The following is a 23373-nucleotide window of genomic DNA, read 5'->3' as shown; positions in this document are numbered from 1 at the left end:
CCTAAACCTGGTTCTGTGAGAATATAAAATTGACAAATCTCTAGCCAGACTGATTAGGAAAAAAAGAAACAAGGCAAAAATTATTAATATAGAGAATGAGATGATATTACTAAAGATGATATCACTACATATAATGGTAGCATAATAAGAAACATTATGAACAATTTTATTTCAATAAATTTGACAGGTAAGATGAAGTAAACAAGTCCCTTAAATCCACAAAGTACCAAAAGCTTTTTCAAGGATAAATGCGTAATCTCAATAGCCCTATAGCCATAAAATAAATTGAACTTTTAGTTAAAAAAATCTTCCCACAAATAAAACCCTCCAGAACCCTCCAGAAAGAGACCTTGTGAATTTTACCAAACATTTAAAGAGGAAACAGTACCAATTATACATAAACTCCCCATAAAATTGAAGAAAGGAAACGCTTCTCAAGTAATTGTAAGAGACCATTGTTGCCTTAATATCAAAATCAGACAAAGGCATTACAAAAAAAAATGCACAAGTCAGTATCTCTCATGAACATAAATATAAACATATAAAATATTAGCAAATTAAATCCAATAATATGTTTCTTTTTAAAAGGATGTTACACCATGACCAAGTGGAATTTATCCCAGAAATGCAAAATTAGTTTAAAATTTAAAAATTAAGACTGGGGGCAGTGGCTCACACTTGTAATCCCAGCACTTTGGGAGGCCAAGGCAGGCGGATCACCTTAGGTTAGGAGTTCAAGACCATGATGGCCAACATGGTGAAACACTGTCTCTATAAAAATACAAAAATTAGCTGGGCATTATGGCGGGTGCCTGAATCACAGCTACTCGGGAGGCTAAGTGGGAGAATCACTTGAACCTGGGGGGTGAATGTTGCAGTGAGCCTAGATCGCGCCATTGCACTCCAGCCTGGGTGACAATAATAACTGATGTAATTCACCCTATTAAAAAATGAAATATCATATTATCATTTCAAAATATTCAGAAAAAGCTTTTGCCAAAATCCAACATCCATTCTTCATTGAAACAATGATCAAACTAAGAATAGAAAGGAACTTCCTCAACCTGAAAAAGGGCATACGTCAAAAACCTACAGCTAACATCATAATTGATGGTGAGAGACTGAATATTTATTCCTATGACCAGGAAGAATGCAAAATATGTACACTTATCACTTCTATTCAATATTGCACTGGAAGTTCTCTTCAGTGCAATAAGCAAGAAAAGGACATTAAATGTGTACATATTAGAAAGGAGGAAGCAAACTGTCTTTATTTTCCTATGACATAATCATTTATGTAGAAAATGTAATGGAATCTACAAAAGCTACTGGAGCTGATAAGTGAGATTGTTAAAGATTCAGAATACAAAATCAATATACAAAACAAGTAGCTTTCTATATATCAGTAGCAAATAATATGAGATTAAAAATTTTAAATGCCACATATGTCAGCATCAAAAATACAAAATACTTAGGGATAATATAACGTGGAACCCAATAACCCTCCTTTCTTGCCCCACCAACTCCATAGTTAGAAAGAATGAATAAGACCTAGTATTTGGTAACACAACAGGGTGACTACAGTAAACAAAATTAACTGTACATTGTCAAATCACAAAAAGAGTGTAACTGGACTGTTTATAACTCAAAGGATAAATGCTTGAGGGGATGGATACCCCATTCTCCATGATGTAATTATTATGCATTGCATGCCTATATCAAAACATTTCATGTAACCCATAAATACATACACCTACTACATACCCACAATTTTTTTAAAAATCTCACACTGAAATTGAAAATATTGCTGAGCAAAATTAAAGAAGATCTAGATACATGGGGAGATATATTCATGAATTAGAAGACTCTATTTTGTTAAGATGTCAAATATCTCAAAATTTGTCTGTGGATTTAGTGTGATCCCAGTCAAAATCCCAGCAGACTTTGTGTAGTGTTTGACAAGCTGCTTTACAATACACATGACATTGCACAGGACCTAGAATATTCAAAATAACTTTTAAAAAGAAGAACAAAGTTGGAGTGTTAACACTACCTGTTTTAAAGTTTTAATATAAACCTACCATGAGCTAAAAAGTGTGTTATTGGCATAAAGACAGACAAATAAACTGATAGAGCATAACAGAGTGTCCAGAAATATACTTACACATATGTTCAACTGATTGTTGACAGAGTTGCAAAGGCAATTCACTGGATAAATAATAGACTTTTCCATAAATGGAGCTGGAACAATTGGATATCTATATGCAAAAAATAAACTTTTATTCATACCTTGCACCATACACAAAAAATAACTCGAAATAACTCATTGACATGATTGTAAAACCTAAAACTATAAAACTTTCATCAGGAAATATAGGAGAAATTCATTGAGACCTTGGTTAGGCAAAGATTTCCAGGTACAACACCAAAAAGCATAAGCCATAAAATAACAAATTACATAAATCAGACTTCGCAGAAATCTAAAACTTTTGCTTTTCTTTTTTCTAGAGTCTCGCTCTGTCACCCAGGCTGGAGTGCAGTGGCGCGATCTCGGCTCCCTGCAAGCTCCGCCTCCCAGGTTCACGCCATTCTCCTGCCTCAGCCTTCCCAGTAGCTGGGACTACAGGCACCCACCACCACGCCCGGCTAATTTTTTTGTATTTTTAGTAGAGACGGGGTTTCACCATGGTAGCCAGGACGGTCTCGATCTCCTGACCTCGTGATCCACCCGCCTTGGCCTCCCAGAGTGTTGGGATTACAGGTGTGAGCCACCGCCTGGCCTACTTCTGCTTTTCAAAATAAACTCTCTTTTTTTTTTTTGAGGCAGAGTCTCACTCTGTCACCCAGGCTGGAGTGCAGTGGCACGATCTCGAATCACTACAACCTACACCTGCTGGGTTCAGGCGATTCTCATGACTCAGCCTCCCAAGTAGCTGGGATTATAGGCATGTGCTACCACGCTGGGCTAATTTTTGTATTTTTAGTAGAGACGGGGTTTTACTATGTAGGCCAGGCTGGTCTTGAATTCCTGAACTCAAGTGATCCGTCCACCTTGGCCACCCAAAGTGTTGGGATTACAGGAGTGAGCCACTACGCCCGGCCCTAAAATAAGATGTTAAGAGAATTAAAATGAAATCCACAGATGGTAAGGAAATAATTGTAAATGAAATAACTTGCCAAGGGACTTATATCCATAATATATACCTATATCTATATATCTCAAGCTCCACCAAAAGAAAACAAACAACCCAATCCAAAGATGGGCAAACAGGACAAAAGGATGGCAAATAAGCCATGAAAATGTGTTCAGCATTGTTACCCACTAGAAAAACGCAAATTGAATTTTGTCATGACAATAAGGGAAAAGCCAAAATGAAAAGTCAAGGGAAAAGAAGAAAATCAAGAGGACAAAACAGAACAGTAGAGAAAAGGGAAAGAAAGGAAAGAGAAGAAGAGAAGGAGGCATAGGGACATAAAGAATAGGATGCAGGCAATGGAAGCAAGAGAACATAAACAAGGTCGTTTTTGGTCCTGGCAACACAGAGCCGAGTGAAAGTGGGCTCTTTCTCCTCCTCTGTAGGGCAGGAGTTGCAACAGCTCCTTTACTTCCTTTTTATACCCTTTGGAATTCCACTGCAGGGGATCTTAAGAGTTAGCAGACTCTAGGGTATGGTATCAATCAATCCATTTTGAGCAGTCATTTGCGCCTGTTAGTTTGTAAGAGTAAATCAATTTGAATATAGACAAGGTATCAAATGCCTTCGTTCGATTAGACAAAAAGCTGGATAAGTCCGTTGATTGAATTAACAACTGAGAATAACATCTTAGATGTGTGTAACTCTAGCTTATTACATATTTTTTTTCTCCCTTTCTCCTAAAGATGTAAGATATCATATCCTCTTAGGAAAGATGCTCCCCATTGGGGAGACAAAAGAACAAATGTCTCCTATGAGGCTGAGGATAGAGGTAGAAAATACCTCTTCTTAAATTGTTTTAGTACAATTACTGATTATTGAATTTAGGACAGATTTTCTGAGTATTTTTTCTTCTCCAGCCCTCCTGCAATAGGGAAAATGTCAGACAAAATCTCTCATTGAGAGATGATACAAAGCATCATAATGTGCCTATGTTGATGTTGAGTCCTGTGGTTAATCATTTGTTTAGTTATTCATTTCAGGGGCCTACATTACATCAAAAAAATACTTTGAAAAGTAACAAATGAGCGACTAGCCTTGGGAATAAATTCAACACAAAGAGGATGTATCCTATGCTTACAGACCCATTCATGTAGGTGCTATGGTTTGACTATATCCCCCAAAAGCTCATATGTTGGAATCTTAATTGCCATTATAACACTATTAAGAGGCAGAACCTTTAAGAAGTGATTAGGCATGAAGGCTCTGCCTTCACCAGTGGATTATGCTGTTATTGTGGGAGTGGTCTCCCGAAAAAAATAAATAAATAAGTTCAACCACTATTTTTTCTCTGTCTCCTGCATTTGCTTTCACCTTCTGCCCCTTCTGCTATGGGGTGACCCTTGCCAGATGCCAGCGCCACACTCTTGGACTTCTCACCCTCCAAGCCCATGAGCCAATTAAACTTTTGTTCTTTATAAGTTACCCTGTCTGTGGTACTCTGTTATAGCAGCAGAAAATGCACTAAGATAATAGACAACACCTAATGCTGTCAGCAGCCATATTTTGTGTTTGAGGCCACCTGGCATATGAATTCTCCCTAAGGTACAGTTCAGATGGAAATGTTGTTCAAGAATCTCACTTTCATGGTTACATTTTTTCCAGATTCTAGTAAGAGAGCCAGCTGCTCTCTCACTTATCATGGCCTTAGAGCAGTCCCGCTGGGCCCTGGCGATATTGTTTCTCTGCTCCCTTCTTCATGGATGTCACTACGGTGTTGCACTGGGAAGCTTCTAAGATAACAGCCTCTGCTCCTTGCCTTGAAATATCCATGTACAATCTCCAAGAGATCTCTCAAGAATCAAACCATATCTGCTGCAACTTCTCTATCAACAACCCTTCACAGTGGCCTCTCTGCTGATCTCTGGAGCTGATGATGAGAGGCCCTAGAGCCAGACCTACATATTCTCCTGCTGAGGTGGAGAGCAGAACCCTCCCAGCATTGACTGGGAGATATTCTGTCGAGCCAGACTGCCACCATCAATGACAAGGCTTGAGAAGAGCAGTACACTGCTGCTTGCTCACAGGGAAGCCTCTGCTGAGGCTACTTAGCTGAAAAATATGGCTTTAAGGGTAATGAAAGCCATTTGAATGCTTCTGACACCACATCATTATGCAAGAGGCAGCATACTAATTGGCAGCATCAAATTTGAAGCTGGCCCATTTTAGTTTGTGTGCCAATCCTGTTTGATCATGGGCAAGTCATTTAACTTTTCTATGCCTCAGTATCCTCATCTGTAAAATGTGAATAATAATCATAACTACCTCACAGAGATGTTGTCAGCATTCAGTGAATTAATTAACATATGAAGCACTTAGAATAGGGCCTCAACATTATAAGCACAACATAATTCTTTATCATTATGATCTTTGGTGACTCATCATGACCTTTCTACAAACTTGCAAGGCCACATTAAGTCCCCTCCTCCCAAAGCAAACACATACACACATATCCTTTATTCACTCTAAGCAGACTCTAAGGCACATACCAATTTCATGAACAAATTCTGAGCTTGGAAAGCAAACTGTCAGCTTACAACCAAACAACCACTTTGTCAATCCATGATGGACATTAACCAGTGCACCTTGGCTGCAACATAGAGTTCTGCATTTCTCTTTTAGTGGAATGAGGTTAATCCATCCCAATCATAACACACTTAGATTGGACAGATTTACTGGATTGCTTACGTTTTGGAGGATAAGCTTTTAAAACACTTACATAAAGCAATTGCCCTTTGAACTCCAGACTACTAATTTAGTGAATTCTTCATTATTTCTAGATGCTCTGATAACAGAGGTTAAGGGGACAGTCACAAAAACAGGCAAGAAGCTAGATGAAAGTAGAAACCCTAAATTCACAAACTAGGACAAAAATGACCCGATATCTAGACTCTATTTACCCCCAAGGCAGTTCCACTCTTTTATTATTATGTAAAGTACTAAATTTAACATTAGGTAAAGCACGATATTATGTGAAGTGTGAAGGATGTGCGTCAATTGAACAACATTACATCTAAGAGATATCATCAGGGAATAAGAAAGTAAGCAACAATCTGCAAAAAAAAAAAAAAAAAAAAAAAAAAGAGCAGTAAGTGAAACCTAGTAACCAACTTCTCTCTAACAGCAATGGCACAGAGATTAAAAGAAGCCGCTACAAACTGAGTCCCTGTTCCATGCCAGATTCTATACCCAACTGACTACACTGACTCCTTACAACACCCTGCCAAGTTTTGTTATGCCCATTTTGCAGATTCAGAAACTGAGACTAATACAGATTGTCTAACATGCCCTGAGAACACCGAACTAGGAAGTGGTCAAGTTATAATCTGAAACTAAGTTTGATGTCAAAGTCTGGATTCTATTTCCTGCACCAGCCCACCTGTTCAAAATGTGATAAGCCAATACTCACCAAACAGCCTCAAAGTTATGTGTGATTTCTCAGTAAAATAATTGTTGTGGAAATTTCATCACTGCCCAAGGACCCCCTATAGTATATGTAACAGTTGGGGGAGAGACAAATTAGGGAAAAGGAGGATCAGTGAAGCACAAAAGTAAAAGCATCAAGGACACAGTAAGGTCACTTGACAACACCCCCATTGCTTTAATGAATCAATTTTGAACTTGAATTATTGGATCTATCCATAATTTTAACCCTTTACTTGGTTCACATCTACTCAGCTATGACACAAGCAGAAATGTAAACCAGTGACCATTTTACTTGAAGCACCGGGAATAATGGAAAAGAATATTGAATTTGGGTTTTGGTCTCAGCCTCTTTAATGCTACAGGCAATTCATAATTTCTCTGGGCTTCAGTTTCTCCCTCTAATAAAAAAATGAAGGTAGAGAGAACTTCTGAAGTGATGGAATAAGTAGCTCAGCAGATGCTCTTTCTAGCAAAACAATAATTGAGCTGCTGAAAATTATATAAAACAATCATTTAAAGTGAATATTGTCCTAAGGGCATACAGCAAATGGAGAAACATTCACTCAAGTAAATTTACTAAATTTTGGTGGGAACAATGAAAGTCTTATCTACCCCTCCCAGCTTCGTGTTATGGAAGCTCCCTGTCTGGGGTTATGATTTCACACCAAGAGGGTCAGGATGCTGATGTTTCTTATTACCCCAACACCATGTTGCAGAAGGTCTATTCTAGGCAGGTATGGCCAAGATAACTGGGTCTCTGACCAAGCCCCCTTGCCTTGTAGGATGGAAACTCTACCCCAGGTGTGGCAAGCCAAGAATCCTGACCTGAATTATCTCTGCCCCAGGTTGCTCTTAGGGCAGAGATTCCACACCAGGTGGAGAAAGCTAAGAAGACCAGGGGTTTCCACCCTCCCTCCTGTGCCAATCTCATAGAGTGTGTTTGTCACTCCAAAAAACCTTGGTCCCTGGCCCTAGTTCTAGACCAGTGTCATAGGGATTCGTCCCAGGGAGAAAGTCAGGCCATAAGGGTGAAGAGCTCCACAGACTAAATATGAAACAGAGTATGAAGAACTCCATGCCTAAGAGTGTTATAGAAAACAGTGGCAATCTTGGTGGAGACCAATTAAGAAGAAGTTGGTAACTCTATGACATGAGCAAAATAGCAGAGTATCTGGAAGTTGAATAGAAAGAATCAGAGAAAGAGATAGTTAAGAAGAGCCCTCCTAGCATCACAGTCAAATCTGTTGGGCTGGGAAAGCTGCAAGCACATGATAGGTTTTACTCACTCAGGAGCAATCAGAACAGAACATGATGAATACCTGAAAGCATTCTCCAAACCACACACAGATCTCTCAACACAGAGTGGAAGCCTCACTGGCATAAAGGGCTTAAACACACCTCTGGCCAAATGCTAAATAATAAGCTGCTCTGACCCAAGAGCAACTCCCAAGAAATCAGGCCTAGAAATAATATCACAGTCATCCCTAGAAACCTGTACGACTAGGGGCATACCCAAGGCTGTGCTGTCTTAGAAACTGAGTGGAAACTTCTAAACTACTAGTTCCTGGCTGAATGTGGAGCCAAAAAATATAAACTTCCTGACAGATCACCAAGACAGAAAGTCAACAAAGAAACAATGGACTTAAACTACACTCTAGAACAAAAGGACCTAAAAGATATTTATAGAACATTCTACCCAAGAAATGCAGAATATATATTCTATTCATCAGTACATGGAATATTTTCCAAGATTGACCATGTGATAGGCCACAAAACAAGTCTCAATACATTTAAGAAAATAAAAATAATATCAAGTATCTTCTCAGACCACAATGGAATAAAACTAGAAATTAACTCCGAAATGAATCTCCAAAACTATACAAACACAAGGAAATTTAACAATCTAGTCCTGAATGATTTTTGGATTATCAATGATATCAAGATGGAAATTAAATATTTCTTTAAAATGAATGATAATAGTGACATAAGTTATCAATACCACTGAGATACAGCAAAAGCAGTGCTATGAGGAAAGTTTATAGTGCTAAAGGCCTACATCAAAAGGTCTGAAAGATTACAAATCTACAATCTAATGTCACACCTCAAGGAACTAGAGAAACAAGAACAAACTAAACCTGAACTTTAGCAGAACAAAAGAAATAGCAAATATCAGAGCAGAACTAAATGAAATTGAAGCAAGCAAACAAAAATACAAAAGATCAATGAAACAAAAAGCTTGTTCTTTGAAAATATAAACAAAATTGGTATACCATTAGCTAGATTTACCAAGATAAGAAAAGAGAAGATTCGAATAAGCTCAATTAGAAATGAAACTGGAGACATTACAACCTACACAACAGGGCTTGTTTGAGACTACTATGAACACCTCTATGTACATAAACTAGAAAACCTAGAGGAAATGGATAAATTCGTGGAAATACACAACCCTCCTATATGAAATCAGGAAGAAACAGAAATTCTGAACACACCAATAACAAGCAGTGAGATTGAATGGGTAATAATTTTCTTTTAAAGCCAAGGGCCAGATGGTTTTACAGCTGAATTCTACCAGACATTCAAAGAAGAACTGAAACCAATTCTACTGAAACTATTCCAAAATGTTGAGAAAAGGGGATTGCTCCCTAAATCATTCTATAAAGTCAGTATCACCCTGATACCAAAACCAGGAAAGGACATAACAAAAAAAGAAAGCTACAGATCAATATCCTTTATGAACATAGATGCAAAAATTCTCAACAAAATGCTAGGTAGCTGGATCCAATAGCATATGAAAAAGATAATATGCCATTATCAATTTTGTTTCATCCCAGGGATGCAGGGATGGTTTAACATACACAAGCCAAAAAATGTGATACATCACATAAACAGAATTAAAAACAAAAGCCATATAATCATCTCAATACATGCAGAGAAAGCATTTACTAAAATCCAGCATCCCTTTATGACAAAACAAACTAGGCATAAAAAGGACTTACCTCAAATTAAGAAAAGCCATATATGACAAACCCACAGCCAACATCAGACTGAATGGGGACAAGTTGAAAGCATTCCCCTTGAGAAATGGAGCAATACAAGAATGCCCACTTTCATCACTTCTATTCAACACAATACTGGAAGTTCTAGCCAGAGCAATCAGGCAAGAGAAAGAAATAAAGGGGCATCCAAATCGGAAAAAAAAGGAAGTCAGACTATCACTGTTCGCTGATGATATGATCGTATACCTAGAAAACCCTAAAGACTCTTCCAAAAGACTCCCAGATTTAATAAATAAATTCAGTAAACTCTCGGGTTACAAAATCAAGGTAAACAAATCGATAGCACCGTTGTACAGCACCAATGATCAAGCTGAGAATCAAATAAAGAACTCAATCTCTTTTACAACAACTGCAAAACAAATAAAATATCTAGGAATATACTTAACCAAGGAGATGAAAGATCTATAGAAGAGGAACTACAAAACACTGCTGAAAAAAATCATACATGATACAAACAAATGGAAACACATCCTATACTCATGGATTGCAATAATCAATATTGTGAAAATGACCATACTCCCCGAAGCAATCTGCAGATTCAATGCAATCCTGTTCAAAATACCAACATTGTTTTTCACAGAATTAGAAAAAAAATCCTAAAATTCATATGGAACCAAAAAAGAGCCCAAATTGCCAAATTAATCTTAAGCAAAAAGAATAAATCTAGAGGCAGCACATTATCGGACATCAAGTTATACTGCAAGGCTATAGTTACCAAAACATCACGGTTCCGGTGGAAAAAAAGTAGGCACATAGACCAATACAACAGAATAGAGAATCCCAAAATAAAGCCAAATACTTACAACTAACTGATCTTTGACAAAGCACACAAAAGCATAAATTGAGGAAAGTACACTCTATTTGATCAATGATGTTGGGAAAACTGGCTAGCCACAAGTAGAAGAATGAAACTGGATCCCTATCTCTCATCTTATAGAAAAGTTAACTCAAGGTGGATCAAAGACTTAAATCTAAGACATGAAACCATAAAAATACTAGAAGATAACATTGGAAAAACTCTTCTGGACATTGGCTTAGGCAAAGAATTCATGACTGACACCCCCAAAGCACATGCAACAGAAACAAAAATGAATAAATGGGACCTGATTAAATTAAATAGTTTCTGTACAGCAAAAGAAACAATCATCAGAGTAAACAGACAATCCACAGAATGGGAGAAAATATTTTCAGACTATGCATCTGAAAAAGGACTAATAGTCCCATCAAAAGTGGGCAAAGGACATGAACAGACTTTTCTCAGAAGGAGATATTCAAGTGGCCAGCAAACATGAAAAATGGTCAACATCACTAATCATCAGGAAAATTCAAATTAAAACCACAGTGATATGCCACTTTATTCCTGCAAAAATCCCATTATTAAAAAGTCAAAACACAATAGATGTTGGTGTGGATATGGTGAAAGAGGAATACTTATACACTGTTGGTGGGAACATAAGTTAGTAGAACCTCTATGGAAAACAGTATGGAAATTTCTTAAAGAACTAAAAGTAGATCTACCATTCAATTCAGCAATGTCACTACTGGCTGTCTACCCAAAGGAAAATAAGTCATTTACCAAAGAGACACATGCACATGTGTGTTTATTGCAGCACAATTCACAATTGCAAAGATATAGAACCAACCATTAAGTGCCCATTAATCGAAATGGATAAAGAAAATGTGGTATATATACATCATGCAATAGTACTCAGCCATAAAAAAGGAATGTAATAATGTCTTTTGCAGCAACGGTGCTGAAACTCGAGGCCATTATTCTGAGGGAAGTAACTCAGGAATGGAAAACCAAATACTGTATGTTTCCACTTATAAGTGGAAGTTAAGCTGTGAGTATGCAAGGCATACATACAGAGTGATATAATGGACTTTGGAGACTCATAACGGGGAGGTTGGGAAGGGGTATGTGGGGTTAAAAAAAATACATACTGAGTACAACATACACTACTCAGGTGACAGGTGCACTAAAATCTCAGAATTTGCCCCTATATAATTCACCCTTTCAACCAAAAGCCACTTGTATACACCAAAAGCTATTGAAATAACAAAATACTAAAAAAAGAAGTTAAAAAAGAAAAGTATAATTGAACTTTTTAAAAGTCACTAGAGGAATTCAACAGTAGGTTTGAGGTAGAGAAAAAAGAATCATTAAACTTGAACATAGATCAATAGTGCTTATGCAACTGAAGAACAGAGGAAAAAAAATGATGAAAAACAGATCCTCAGAGAAATGTGAGATATCATTTCAGCCCACCAAACTGCTGTTACGTGTTTGTGTTTGTCTGCGTTTTAACCATTTTCTTGCTGCTTTTATTTTATTCTGGTTATTCCTTTAAAACTTACGTGAACATATAGTCACATTTCCTAATTTTCTAAAAGAGAAATGGTTAAAACACTAGTGCTTCTTAACAGGCTTAAAAGAGAAAGTATCGATAGCTTTGTTACTTACAGCCATGATTGCCTCACATATTTGCCAATTTGTCAACTGAAGGAGGAATCCACTGTGAGAAGAGCTAAACTGTAGATAGATTTCGAAAGCTAGCATTTGAGGGAAAATTTGCCAAAATTTAGTTCATGTTTTAAAATTTTAGGTAAGTCAGAAACTTAATTTTCACAGTATTTCTTATAAATTGCAATAGTTATTATGTATCTACTGGCACCTTTCCAGAAGTTATTTATCATTTATCACTTATTTATCAATTATTTATCACTGAGAAAATAATAATAATCTAGATCTAACTGAAGAAAACAAAAGGAAAAGCATAAGAGAAGCAAATTATTTCTAGACACCCCTTAAATCACTGCAGAGTCCTATTTTAATAGTTTGCCCAGGGACAGGTGTGAGAGTACCAGTTGTGTTAAAGGCAGGCTACCTAATAGCTCAGTCTCTCAAATTACTGACCAAAGGCTGGTCATTTTCAGAAATGGGACTGGAAACAAAATGGAAAACATTATGCTCCATTTCTTGTGTATAATCATTATCCAATGTCACACGTGGACCACTATGTCCAGGTCTGGGGAAGATTCAGAAAAAGAAGAAATATTAGAGGACTTCTTCATAATTTTACGTAAGGGAAGTAGCAGAATGATATACAAAAGAGGGAAGTCTCCTTCAATGTGAGAAGAAAAGAGAAGGTATAAACATTTATATAAACTCAAGAAAGGCACTATGTTAAGTTGTATAGAGAGGGATACCATTAAATTGTCACCAAATCCTGGAATATTCTAGGACCCTGGTCTAATGCCTCCTCTTGAATCCTGGAGAAGGTGTTAGAATACATAAATTAAGATGATGTACTAGCAAAAGAAATGACAATCTGCATAGCATAGTGGTTAAGAATGCAAACTCTAAGGGTCAGACTGTCTGAGCTAAAAGCCTGGATTTACCACAAACTAGTTATATGATGTTGGGTAAGTTATCCTTCCTGAACTCCAGCTGCCTTGTCTATAAAATGGGGACAATAATAGTACCTACCTCAATAGGGTTGCTACAAAGATTAAATGAGTTAATATTGCTACACAATAAGAACTATAGAAGTGCTCATAGAATTTTTAAAAATTTATATGAAAGGTGATTTCACTTTTTCAGAGAACATTAGGGCTCACATGTCACTTTTATAAGCATTATCTTATTCAATCCTCTCACACACCCAGTGTGTGTGCATAATTAACCCAATTTAGAGATGAATAAACTGATTTCTAAGTGTTAATAGTGATAACAATAGCTAAGGTGTATTAGGCATCTATATTGTATCAAACATTGGGCTAAGCTCTTACACAATTTTCTTTTTAATATGATATATAATATCTCTGTGAAGTAAGGACTTTCTTGCCTAGGTATATATAACATACTTATATAATACAGATACATTATTACATATATACATATTAGCATAAATACCATTCATTTGCGTATTATTATACAGATCGAACATCTGCAATTTGAAAATCTGAAATCCAACATGCTCCAAAATCCAAAACTTTTTGAGAACCAACACAATATTCAAAAGAAATGCTTATTGGAGCATGCTGGATTTTGGTTATTTTTATTTAAGACCCCGAACCTGTATAATGCAAATATTCCAAAATAAAATTATAAATCTGAAGCACTTCTGGCCTCAAGCTTTTCAAATAAGGAATACTTAACCTGTATCTATCTTGAGGGACTACTTGAGAATAAATCATAGGCATGATGCCCTTTTACCCCTAAATACTTTTGTGTGTGTTTTCTGTAAACAAAGAAATTATCTGACATAACCACAGTCCAATGATCAAAACTGATAAATTACCATTGGTGCAATATTATTTATCTACTCTACAGACTTCATTCAGATTTTTCTAATTGTCCCAGTAATGTCTTATATAGCAAATGAAATACAGAAACATGTGGTGCATTCGATTGTCATATTTAGTTAGTCTCCCTTAACCTAAAATACAGTCTTTCTTTGTGTTTCAAGACACTGAAATTTCTGATGTTATCGACTAGTTGTAGCATATCCCTCAGTTTCAGTTTGTCTAAGGTTTACTCATGATTATATTCAGGTTATACATTTTTGTGTCAGGAATAACCCTCAAGTGACATTGGGTTCTTTGACCATCGTATCAGGAAGCACATGATGTCCATCAGTGCCACTACTGGTGATGTTAATTTTGATCCTTGTTTAAAGTGATATCTATCAGGGTTTCCTCATTGTGAAGTAGCTATTTTTCCCCTTTGTAATTAATAAGCTTCTTATAGGGGGATATTTTGAAACTATATAAATATTCTGCTATTCCTTAAAATGCCACACACTAGATTTAGTAGATTCTTGCTAGAAACAATTATTACTATAATGGTTGCCAAATGATAAATTTCTAATTTCATAATTGCTTCTACATTTATTAGCTGCTTTCTATTCCAAGAAGGACCTTCCCCTTCTCCTTTTATTCCTTATTTCTTACAGCAGTGTGGACTCATGGATTTTTATTTTATTTTACAAGATAAAGTCCTTTACTATCATTTATTTAGAAGCTTAATTTGCTGCTGGGCATGGTGGCTCGTGTCTGCAATCCCAGCGACTTGGGAGGTTAAAGTAGGAGGATTCTTGAGGCCAGGAGTTCGAGACAAGCCTCAGCAACATAGCAAGACCATGCCTCCAAAAATATAAAAATAAAACATTAGCATGGCATAATGGTATTCACCTGTAGTCCCAGTGCTATGTTCAGGAGGCTGATTTGAGAGGATGGCTTGGGCCCAGGAATTCAAGGTTGCAGTGAGCTATGATTGTGCCACTGCACTCCAGTCTGTTTCAAAAAAAAGAAAAGAAGAAAAAGAAGCTCAAATTGCCCCAGATTTGGCCAAGTGGGTACCCCTTAAAGATGCCTCCTGCTTCCTTTTGACATGCCCCCAACAAGCTTTGAACAGTTTCTTACTTTCTGGCATAGCAGAATATTCCAGATTCACCTCATTCTTTTCCTGTCCCAGCCTTGCATTCAGCCATTTCTCCAAGGAGCCTTGATTCCTTTGAGTTTTTAGAAACCAAGATCTGAGTGCTAGGTGTGCCCGTTGTTTCTTGGGTGTCATTGCTTTTAGACTCTCTCAGCTAATAAAGAAAAAAAATTATATATATATATACACACACACACACACACATATACACCAATATTTATTTACATATCTATCTCTAGGCTATATTTAAATCCATGATTTCACACTAATACCTCCAAGTTCAATCCAATACTACAGGATTCATTCTATTTTTTTCATCTTCCATATTTATAACTCCCTTCTCTGACAGTAAGAAACCTGGCTTCCTTTATCCACAGTATATTTACTTATTTGGTCAATCCTAGGATACACAAAAAGTAATTTCAGTATCGCTCACCCACCCCTCTGAGAAATAAAAGCCTACAAAGTAGAGGTCAATATTGTTTTAGAGTTCTTTTTGTCTTTAGCCCCAAGGTCATATTATCCAAATGCTATGTTCAAAGGTTATTTGAGGGCGAGAAGAGTGACAGCCCAGCAGTCCAGCTTTGCAAAGTCTCTAGACGCGAAGGAAGAGCCCAAGAGGAGATCTGCGAGGTTCTCAGTTAAGCCTGCCCCTGCAAAAGTTGAAACAAAGCCAAAAAATAAATAAATAAATAAATAAAAAGCAGCAGGAAAGGATAAATCCCCAGAAAAAAAAGTGCAAACAAAAGGGAAAAGGGGAACAAAGGGCAAACAGGCTCAATAGACTAACCGAGAAACTAAAGATTCACCTGCAGAAAACCGAGAGTTAAAATGGAGGAGCATCTAGCCTCTGATGATGCAGGAAAGAAATAAACCAAGTCTGATTAATATGGAATAATTTTTATCAACTATTTTGAAGATGCAAGCTTTTTAGTAGCTCTAGACACATTTTTAAGAAGACAGGAATGCTACTTCATTCATTTGCTAAGTGTAAATTGTTTTAAGAGGTGGTACAACGAGAAAATAGTGAGACATTGAATTGTGGGAGGCATTCACTGTCTTGGGCACCAATTTAATATCCCGTAGACTGGAGGGAGGCAGTTTTTGTGTCCTGTAATACAAAGCATACTAAATGACAACTTGGAGTCACAGTCATACATTTAATATGTCTTAAACAATTAAAATTACTTCTATTCTCATGTTGTTTTTCAGTAGGATTGTTTCTTAAAGAAAACCTCTCCATGACCTTGGCTCTCCCTGTCAGAATTGTGTGCATTAGGTAATATATTTGGTTGTGGTAGTTCATATTTGCTAATTACTTTCTTATGTGCTGTGAAAGGTTGAAAATTTGTGTACGTAGTAGGTATGATATTGAATTGTGAATTAGTGGCACTTACAATGTAATACGTTTTTAAGCATTTGAAGTTATTGATAGTTGATATCCTCTTAGAAAAAATTGGCTTCTAAATGTTGAACTTGGAAATCATTGAAAAAACTATTTAGCCTCTAAATTTTAAACTGGAAAGTCACTGAAATAACTAGGATAGAATTACAATTACTTCGCTTTTTAGATTTCGGTACCTACATTGAAATTTTAAAAAATTGTTCATAATGTCTGTATACTAATCTTCAAAACAACCAATAAAATCTCAAGTATGAAAGAAAAAAGTTATTTAAATTAATTCTCTTTTTTCACTTTTCACTGTATTTATGTTATCTATTTTAAGTAAACTTTAGTTCACTTGTTCTGTTTGTGTTCCATTTTAGTGTTTTCCCAACCTTTGTTGATTTTATTGATTTTCTTTTTTTGAGTATGTAAAACATTACCACAGTTCCAAAAGTTAGAAATCTTTAAAAAGTATTACTCAGAGAAATTTCAGATACTCTACATTCTTATCTATCTTTTCCACCCTGTTCCCGCTCACATCTATAAGAAACAGATCTCATTAGTATCTAGTTTATACTTCTTGCATGTTTTATTTTTGCACAAATAAATAGATGCATGAAATTTTCTCATTTGCCCTTCTTAAACAAAATGTAGCACACTGACTATGCAGTTTTGTACTTTGCTTTTGTTTTACTCAACATTATAACCTGGAAATCGGTCCACATCAGTTCATAGAGATCTTCCACATTCTTTTTTTAAAAAATATTTTTCATAACTGTATGCATGTACTGTAGTTTATTAAACCAGTACAATAGTTTGCAATTAAAAAGAATATTGCAATGAATAACCTTGTGCATATCTATTTTTGTCTTGGTGGAGGTGAATCTTCAGGGTAAAGTGGGATTACTACAATCAAAAGTAAATGCATGTGTAAGATTTGTTTAGTATTGCCAAATTTCCCTTCATACAAGTTGTACAAATTTGTGTTCCAACCAGCAATGCATGAAAGTGACTGTTTACCTATAGCTTCACCAACCAATTTGTTTATTGTACTTTTTAGTCTTTACCAGTCTGGTACATGAGAAATGTGCTCTCAGTGTACTTTGACTTTTATTCTGATCATGAGGAAAATTAAATATCCCTTAATATATTTGAGGGCCATTTAATTTTTTGTGAATTGTTTATTCATGTCATTTACCTGTTTTTGTATCAGGTTTTGGTCTTTTCTCTCAATTCTTAAGAGTTCTTTGTATGTTAGTGATATCAGCCCTTTATGATATATGTTGCAACTATTTTCTCCTAATTGTTTTGAATCTTGTTATGGTGTTACTTTTTTACATACATAAGTTTTTTTAATGTAGTCAAATGTATCAGTCTTTTATTTTATTGCCTCTTCATTTTGGACCATAGTTAGAAATCTTTTTTTTTTTTTTTTTTTTTTTTTTTGAGACGGAGTCTCACGCTGTTGCCCAGGCTGGAGTGCAGTGGCGCGATCTCGGCTCACTGCAAGCTCTGCCTCCTGGGTTCACGCCATTCTCCTGCCTCAGCCTCCTGAGTAGCTAGGACTACAGGCGCCCGCCACCGCGCCCGGCTAATTTTTTGTATTTTTAGTAGAGACGGGGTTTCACTGTGGTCTCGATCTCCTGACCTTGTGATCCGCCTGCCCCGGTTAAGGATGAATTCATTTTTTTTTTTCCTAGGACTTGCTTGCCTGCATTTTTTACATTGAGATCCCTTATACACGTATGATTTATCCTTATGCACAATATAAAAATTGATCTCATTTTATCTTTTTCCAATAAATTCCAATAAATTATCTCAGAATCATTTATTAAAACTTTCATTTTTGTTGATAGGAAGTCTTTTGAACTTCATTACATTGATGAAGATACTGAGGCTTAGAAAAGTTAAGCAATTTACCCAATGCCACATGGCTGATGGAGTAAGAGATGGCCCTCTCTGAGGAAGTGACATTCAAACTAGAACCTGAAAGGTGGGAAGGCTACTGCTATGTGAATATTTGAGGGAAAAGACAGCCCAAGCAGGGGTGACAGCAAGTACCAAGACTCTAAGGCAAGAACAAAATTGGCCAATACAGAAAAATGGTATAGCTGAAAAGAGGTGAGTTTGGGGAGAGGGTAGGAAATGATGAAGAGGTAGAGGAGATATACACCATGAAAAGCCTTGGTGAGGATTTTGGTTTTACTGTGAGTGCCACCAGCAATTTCTAGAAGATGTTTGAGGACACAAATAGTGAGCTCTAATTCATGTTTTTAAATTATTAGTGTTGGCAGCCATTTGAAGAATGGATTAAGAGTACCTGACTTCTTAGCTCTTTAACGACAATTTAGAGCTAATAGCATGGTGAAGGCCTTAGAATTTCCAAGATTGGCTGGGTGCGGTGGCTCATGCATGTAATCCCAGCACTTTGGGAGGCCAAGGTGGGTGGATTGCCTGAGCTCAGGAGTTCAAGACCAGCCTGGCCAACCTAGTGAAACCCCGTCTCTACTAAAAATACAAAAATTAGCCGGGCATGGTGGCACATGCCTGTAATCCCAGCTACTCAGGAGGCTGAGGCAGGAGAATCACTTGAACCCTGGAGTCGGATGTTGCAGTGAACCGAAATCGTGCCATTCCACTCCACCCTGGGCAACAGAACAAGACTCCATCTCAAAAAAAAAAAAAATACATGACTGATAACGGAGATCAATTATGAACCTGCTGCAGAAGTCCAGGAGAGAGTTGGTGTCGTTTGCACTAGTATGGTGGCAGTAGAGGCAGAGAGAAATGGACCGATTTAGTAATCATCTAATGTAGTAAAATTTGGGGCAATAGAGAGCTTTGCCTTGGCAAACAGTGCATTATGCCCCACCATTTCTTCTAGCTGCAGTGGAACTGAATCCTAGAGTTACAGGAAGACAATTAAACTGAAGACACTAGAACTATAAGAAACGTATTTTAGCTTCAAGTAGAAAATGGTAAATCCATACAATCATGTTCATCTTTGACACTTCATAATTTATGAAAATAAAATATGCTTAGCTTTCATGTAAGCAACATGAATATTGATTTACAGAATATAAGAAATATGAGACTGGGTAAGCCCTAGGATTCAACCAATAGCAAGTGTCTCCAATAGTGATGTCAAGAGATAATTTTAAGGAGAGGGCAGCAGTATCTTTTCATGATACTGTTTCAGAAGATTAAGACTTGCGGGGCCGGGCGCGGTGGCTCAAGCCTGTGATCCCAGCACTTTGGGAGGCCGAGACGGGCGGATCACAAGGTCAGGAGATCGAGACCAACCTGGCTGACACAGTGAAACCCCGTCTCTACTTAAAAAATACAAAAAACTAGCCGGGCGAGGTGGCGGGCGCCTGTAGTCCCAGCTACTCGGGAGGCTGAGGCAGGAGAATGGCGTGAACCCGGGAGGCGGAGCTTGCAGTGAGCTGAGATCCGGCCACTGCACTCCAGCCTGGGCGGCAGAGCGAGACTCCGTCTCAAAAAAAAAAAAAAAAAAAAAAAAAAAAAAAGACTTGCCCCCAGACATTCCAGATTTCTCCATTTGCTGTTCTGGATGGAATGCTCATGAATATATCAGTCCAGCCTAGATTTCTCTGAGCTCCAAACTCATATGTCTAACTGACTTCTTGGTGTCTTCACTTATATATCAAGGAGGCACCTTAAAACTACTTTGATCACAATTGATATTATGTCTCCCTTCACACTTTGACCCTCTCAATCTTTTTTCTCCCTCATTTGTACCTCCATCCATCCACCCACCAAGTAAAGCCAGAAATGTGGATATCATCTTTGATTCCTCTCTTTCCTTCAGCACCACCTCATCCAATCCTTCAGTAAATCCTCCAGTCTCTACCTTTAAAGTAGAACTTGAATCCTTTAACTTTTCTCTGCTACTACTGCCATAATCATCTTTGGTCTGGACTTCTGCAAAAGTCTCTTAATTAATCAGCCTATATCCAGCCATCTCTCTCCACCATCAACTCTATGCATTGACATAAGACATAAAAGATATGACATAAATCTGAAAATATTTGTAAGATTGGACCACTCACCTACTTAAAATCCTTCAAAAGTTTCCTATTACCCTTAGAACAGGGTTTCTCACCTCAGCAGTACTGGTATTTCTTTGTTGTGGGGAGGAGGGGCAGTCCTGTGCCCTGTAAGATGCTTAACAGAATCTCTGGTCCTTATTCACTACAGTAGCAGCCCACCCCTAGTTGTGACTATCAAATACGTTTTTAGGCATTGTCAAATGTCCTTTGGGGGAGCAGGAGGAGCAAAATTACTAATGATTCATAACCACTAAATTAGAATCAATCCCAGTATCTTACCATGGGCTATACAACCTTTCATGAGCTGAACTCTGTTCACCTCTCTGATTTTAGTGTGTATCATACCTCACTACGCTCACTATATTCCAGTCACCATAACCATCTTTTTGTTCTGGGAATGTGCTCTGGCCTCAGGGTTTTTTCCTTTGCTTAGGCTAATCCGTCTTTTTGGAATGCTCTCCACAAATATGTCCCTGCCTCATATCACATTTGCTTATTTGATATTTGTTCACTCTTCAGATTTTAACTCAGTGAAGTGTTACTTGATCTCCTAGACCACTGAAGTTCCCCATATGTACAATCTCAGGTACTGGTACACTTCTTTCCCAGGGCCATGTCAGTGATGGATCACAATTGTATTTCCAGCACAGACTCTAGGGTTGGGTTCCTAGGTTCTAAACCCAGCTCTACCACATATTAGCTATGTGACTTTGGATAAGTCACTTGATTTATTGAAGACTTATTTTCCTCTTCTGTGAAAAAGGGGCCTTACTTCATTGGATTGTTTTGAGGAATAAATTACCTAATGGAAATTTTTTTACCAGCATACCTACCATATATTAACAACTCAATAAATGCTGGTTACTACTACTACTACTGCTGCTGCTGCTGCTGCTACTACTACTACTACTACTACTACTAATACTATTACCAATTATTGTTATGTTTGCATCAAGACAATGTGACCTTAGGTGGCAATTCAGCCATTGCTTTCTAATTATTTCCTTTTTGGCCCAAGAGGAGCAGCACTTTTCCCTTTAAAATATATGAACAGATTGTTCTTTTTGCTGATTTGATTTTTTTTTTTCACCTTTAAAGGGTTATTTGAATATTCTACTGTGAAGAGCAAAATAATAATATTCTGCGTGGTCCTTTCTTGGTAAATAAATTGGTTTCTGCATTATTCCATTTTCATACTGCTAATAGACATACCTGAGGCTGGGCAATTAACAAAAGAAAGAAGTTTAATGAAGCTATAGTTCCATGTGGCTGGGAAGGCCTCACAATCATGGCAGAAGGTGAAATGCACATCTCACGTGGCAGAAGACAAGAGAAGAGAGCTTGTGTAGGGAAACTCCCGTTTTTAAAACCATCAGATCTTGTGAGACTCATTCACTATCACCAGAACAGTGCAGAAAAGACCCAACCCCATAATTCAATCACCTCCCACCAGGTTCCTCCCATGGCATGTGGGAATTGTGGGAGTTACAATTCAGGATTAGATTCTTGTGTGGACATAGCCAAACCATAACAATTTCTTAGGTGTAACTTCTGATACTTAATGACTTTTCTCAGTGCTTGCCTACCTGCTGAACAGAAGAAAACAATTATGTAACGCTCACATAATCTCCTATTGCTTTTTAAACTCTCATTTTAAGTCATTTTAAACTGTCATTTTAATGATTATTATTTTAATCTTAAAATGAAGAGAGTCTGTAGTAGACAGAATAAACACCCCCTCCTCAAATATCTCCATGTCCTAATCCTTAGAACCTATGAGTAAGTTACCTTCCATGGCGAAAAAAAAAAAAAAAAAGACTTTGAAGATGTGATTCAGTTGAGGATCTTGAGATGAGGAAATTATCCTGAATTATCCAGGTAGGCACAACCACCGGGGTTTTTTAAAGAGGGAAGGCAGTGTGAATACAGAAGGGGAGAGAGAGATTTGAAGCTACTCCACTGATTTTGAAGATGAATAAGGGGACCAGGAGGCAAGGAATTTAGGTGGTCTCTAGAAGCTGGAAAAGGCAGGAAACAGATTTCTTCCTTAGAGCTCCCACAAGGAACCAGTCCTAAGATGAAAGCAAGAATGAGGGGGAAAAAACAAGATTTCCTTGTTAACTCACTATTTTTAGTTTCTTTTATTTATTGATATATAATTCACATAAAATAAAATTCACCATTTTGAAGTGTTTTTTTTTTTTACTATCTTAACAAGATTCCACAATCATTACTGTTGTGTAATTCTAGAACATTTTCATCACCCCTAAAAGAAACCTCATATTCATTAGCAGTCACAAACCATTTTCCCTCCTCCTAGTCCCTGGCAACCACTGATATTTCTGTTTCCCAGGATTTGCTTATCATTGACATTTCATATTATTAGACTTATACAAAATGTGGTCTTTTGTGTCTGATTCTTTTACTTATAATTTCATAAGTTTAATCCATGTAACATGTATCAGTACTTCATTCATTTTATGGCTGAATAATATTCCATTGTATGGATAGTCCACATTTTGTTTCTTCATCACCAGTTAAAGAGTGTTTGGGTTATTTCCACTTTGGGATATTTTTACGAATAATGCTGCTATGAATATTTGTATGGGTAGAAGTTTTCCTTTCTCTTGGGTATATGCTGTATACCTAGGAGGGGAATTAAGTCATATAGTAAGTCTGTGTTTAACTTTTTCAGAAACTACTAGATTGTATCCCAAAGCAGCTGCACCATTTTATTCCCACTAGCTGTATATGAGGGTTCCAGTTTCTCCACATTCTAATGAACGCTTGCTAT

The sequence above is a fragment of the Macaca thibetana genome, chromosome X (genome assembly GCF_024542745.1).
Source record: "Macaca thibetana thibetana isolate TM-01 chromosome X, ASM2454274v1, whole genome shotgun sequence".
NCBI classification, from domain to species: Eukaryota; Metazoa; Chordata; class Mammalia; order Primates; family Cercopithecidae; genus Macaca; species Macaca thibetana.
Note: the sequence above shows the minus strand (reverse complement) of the source record.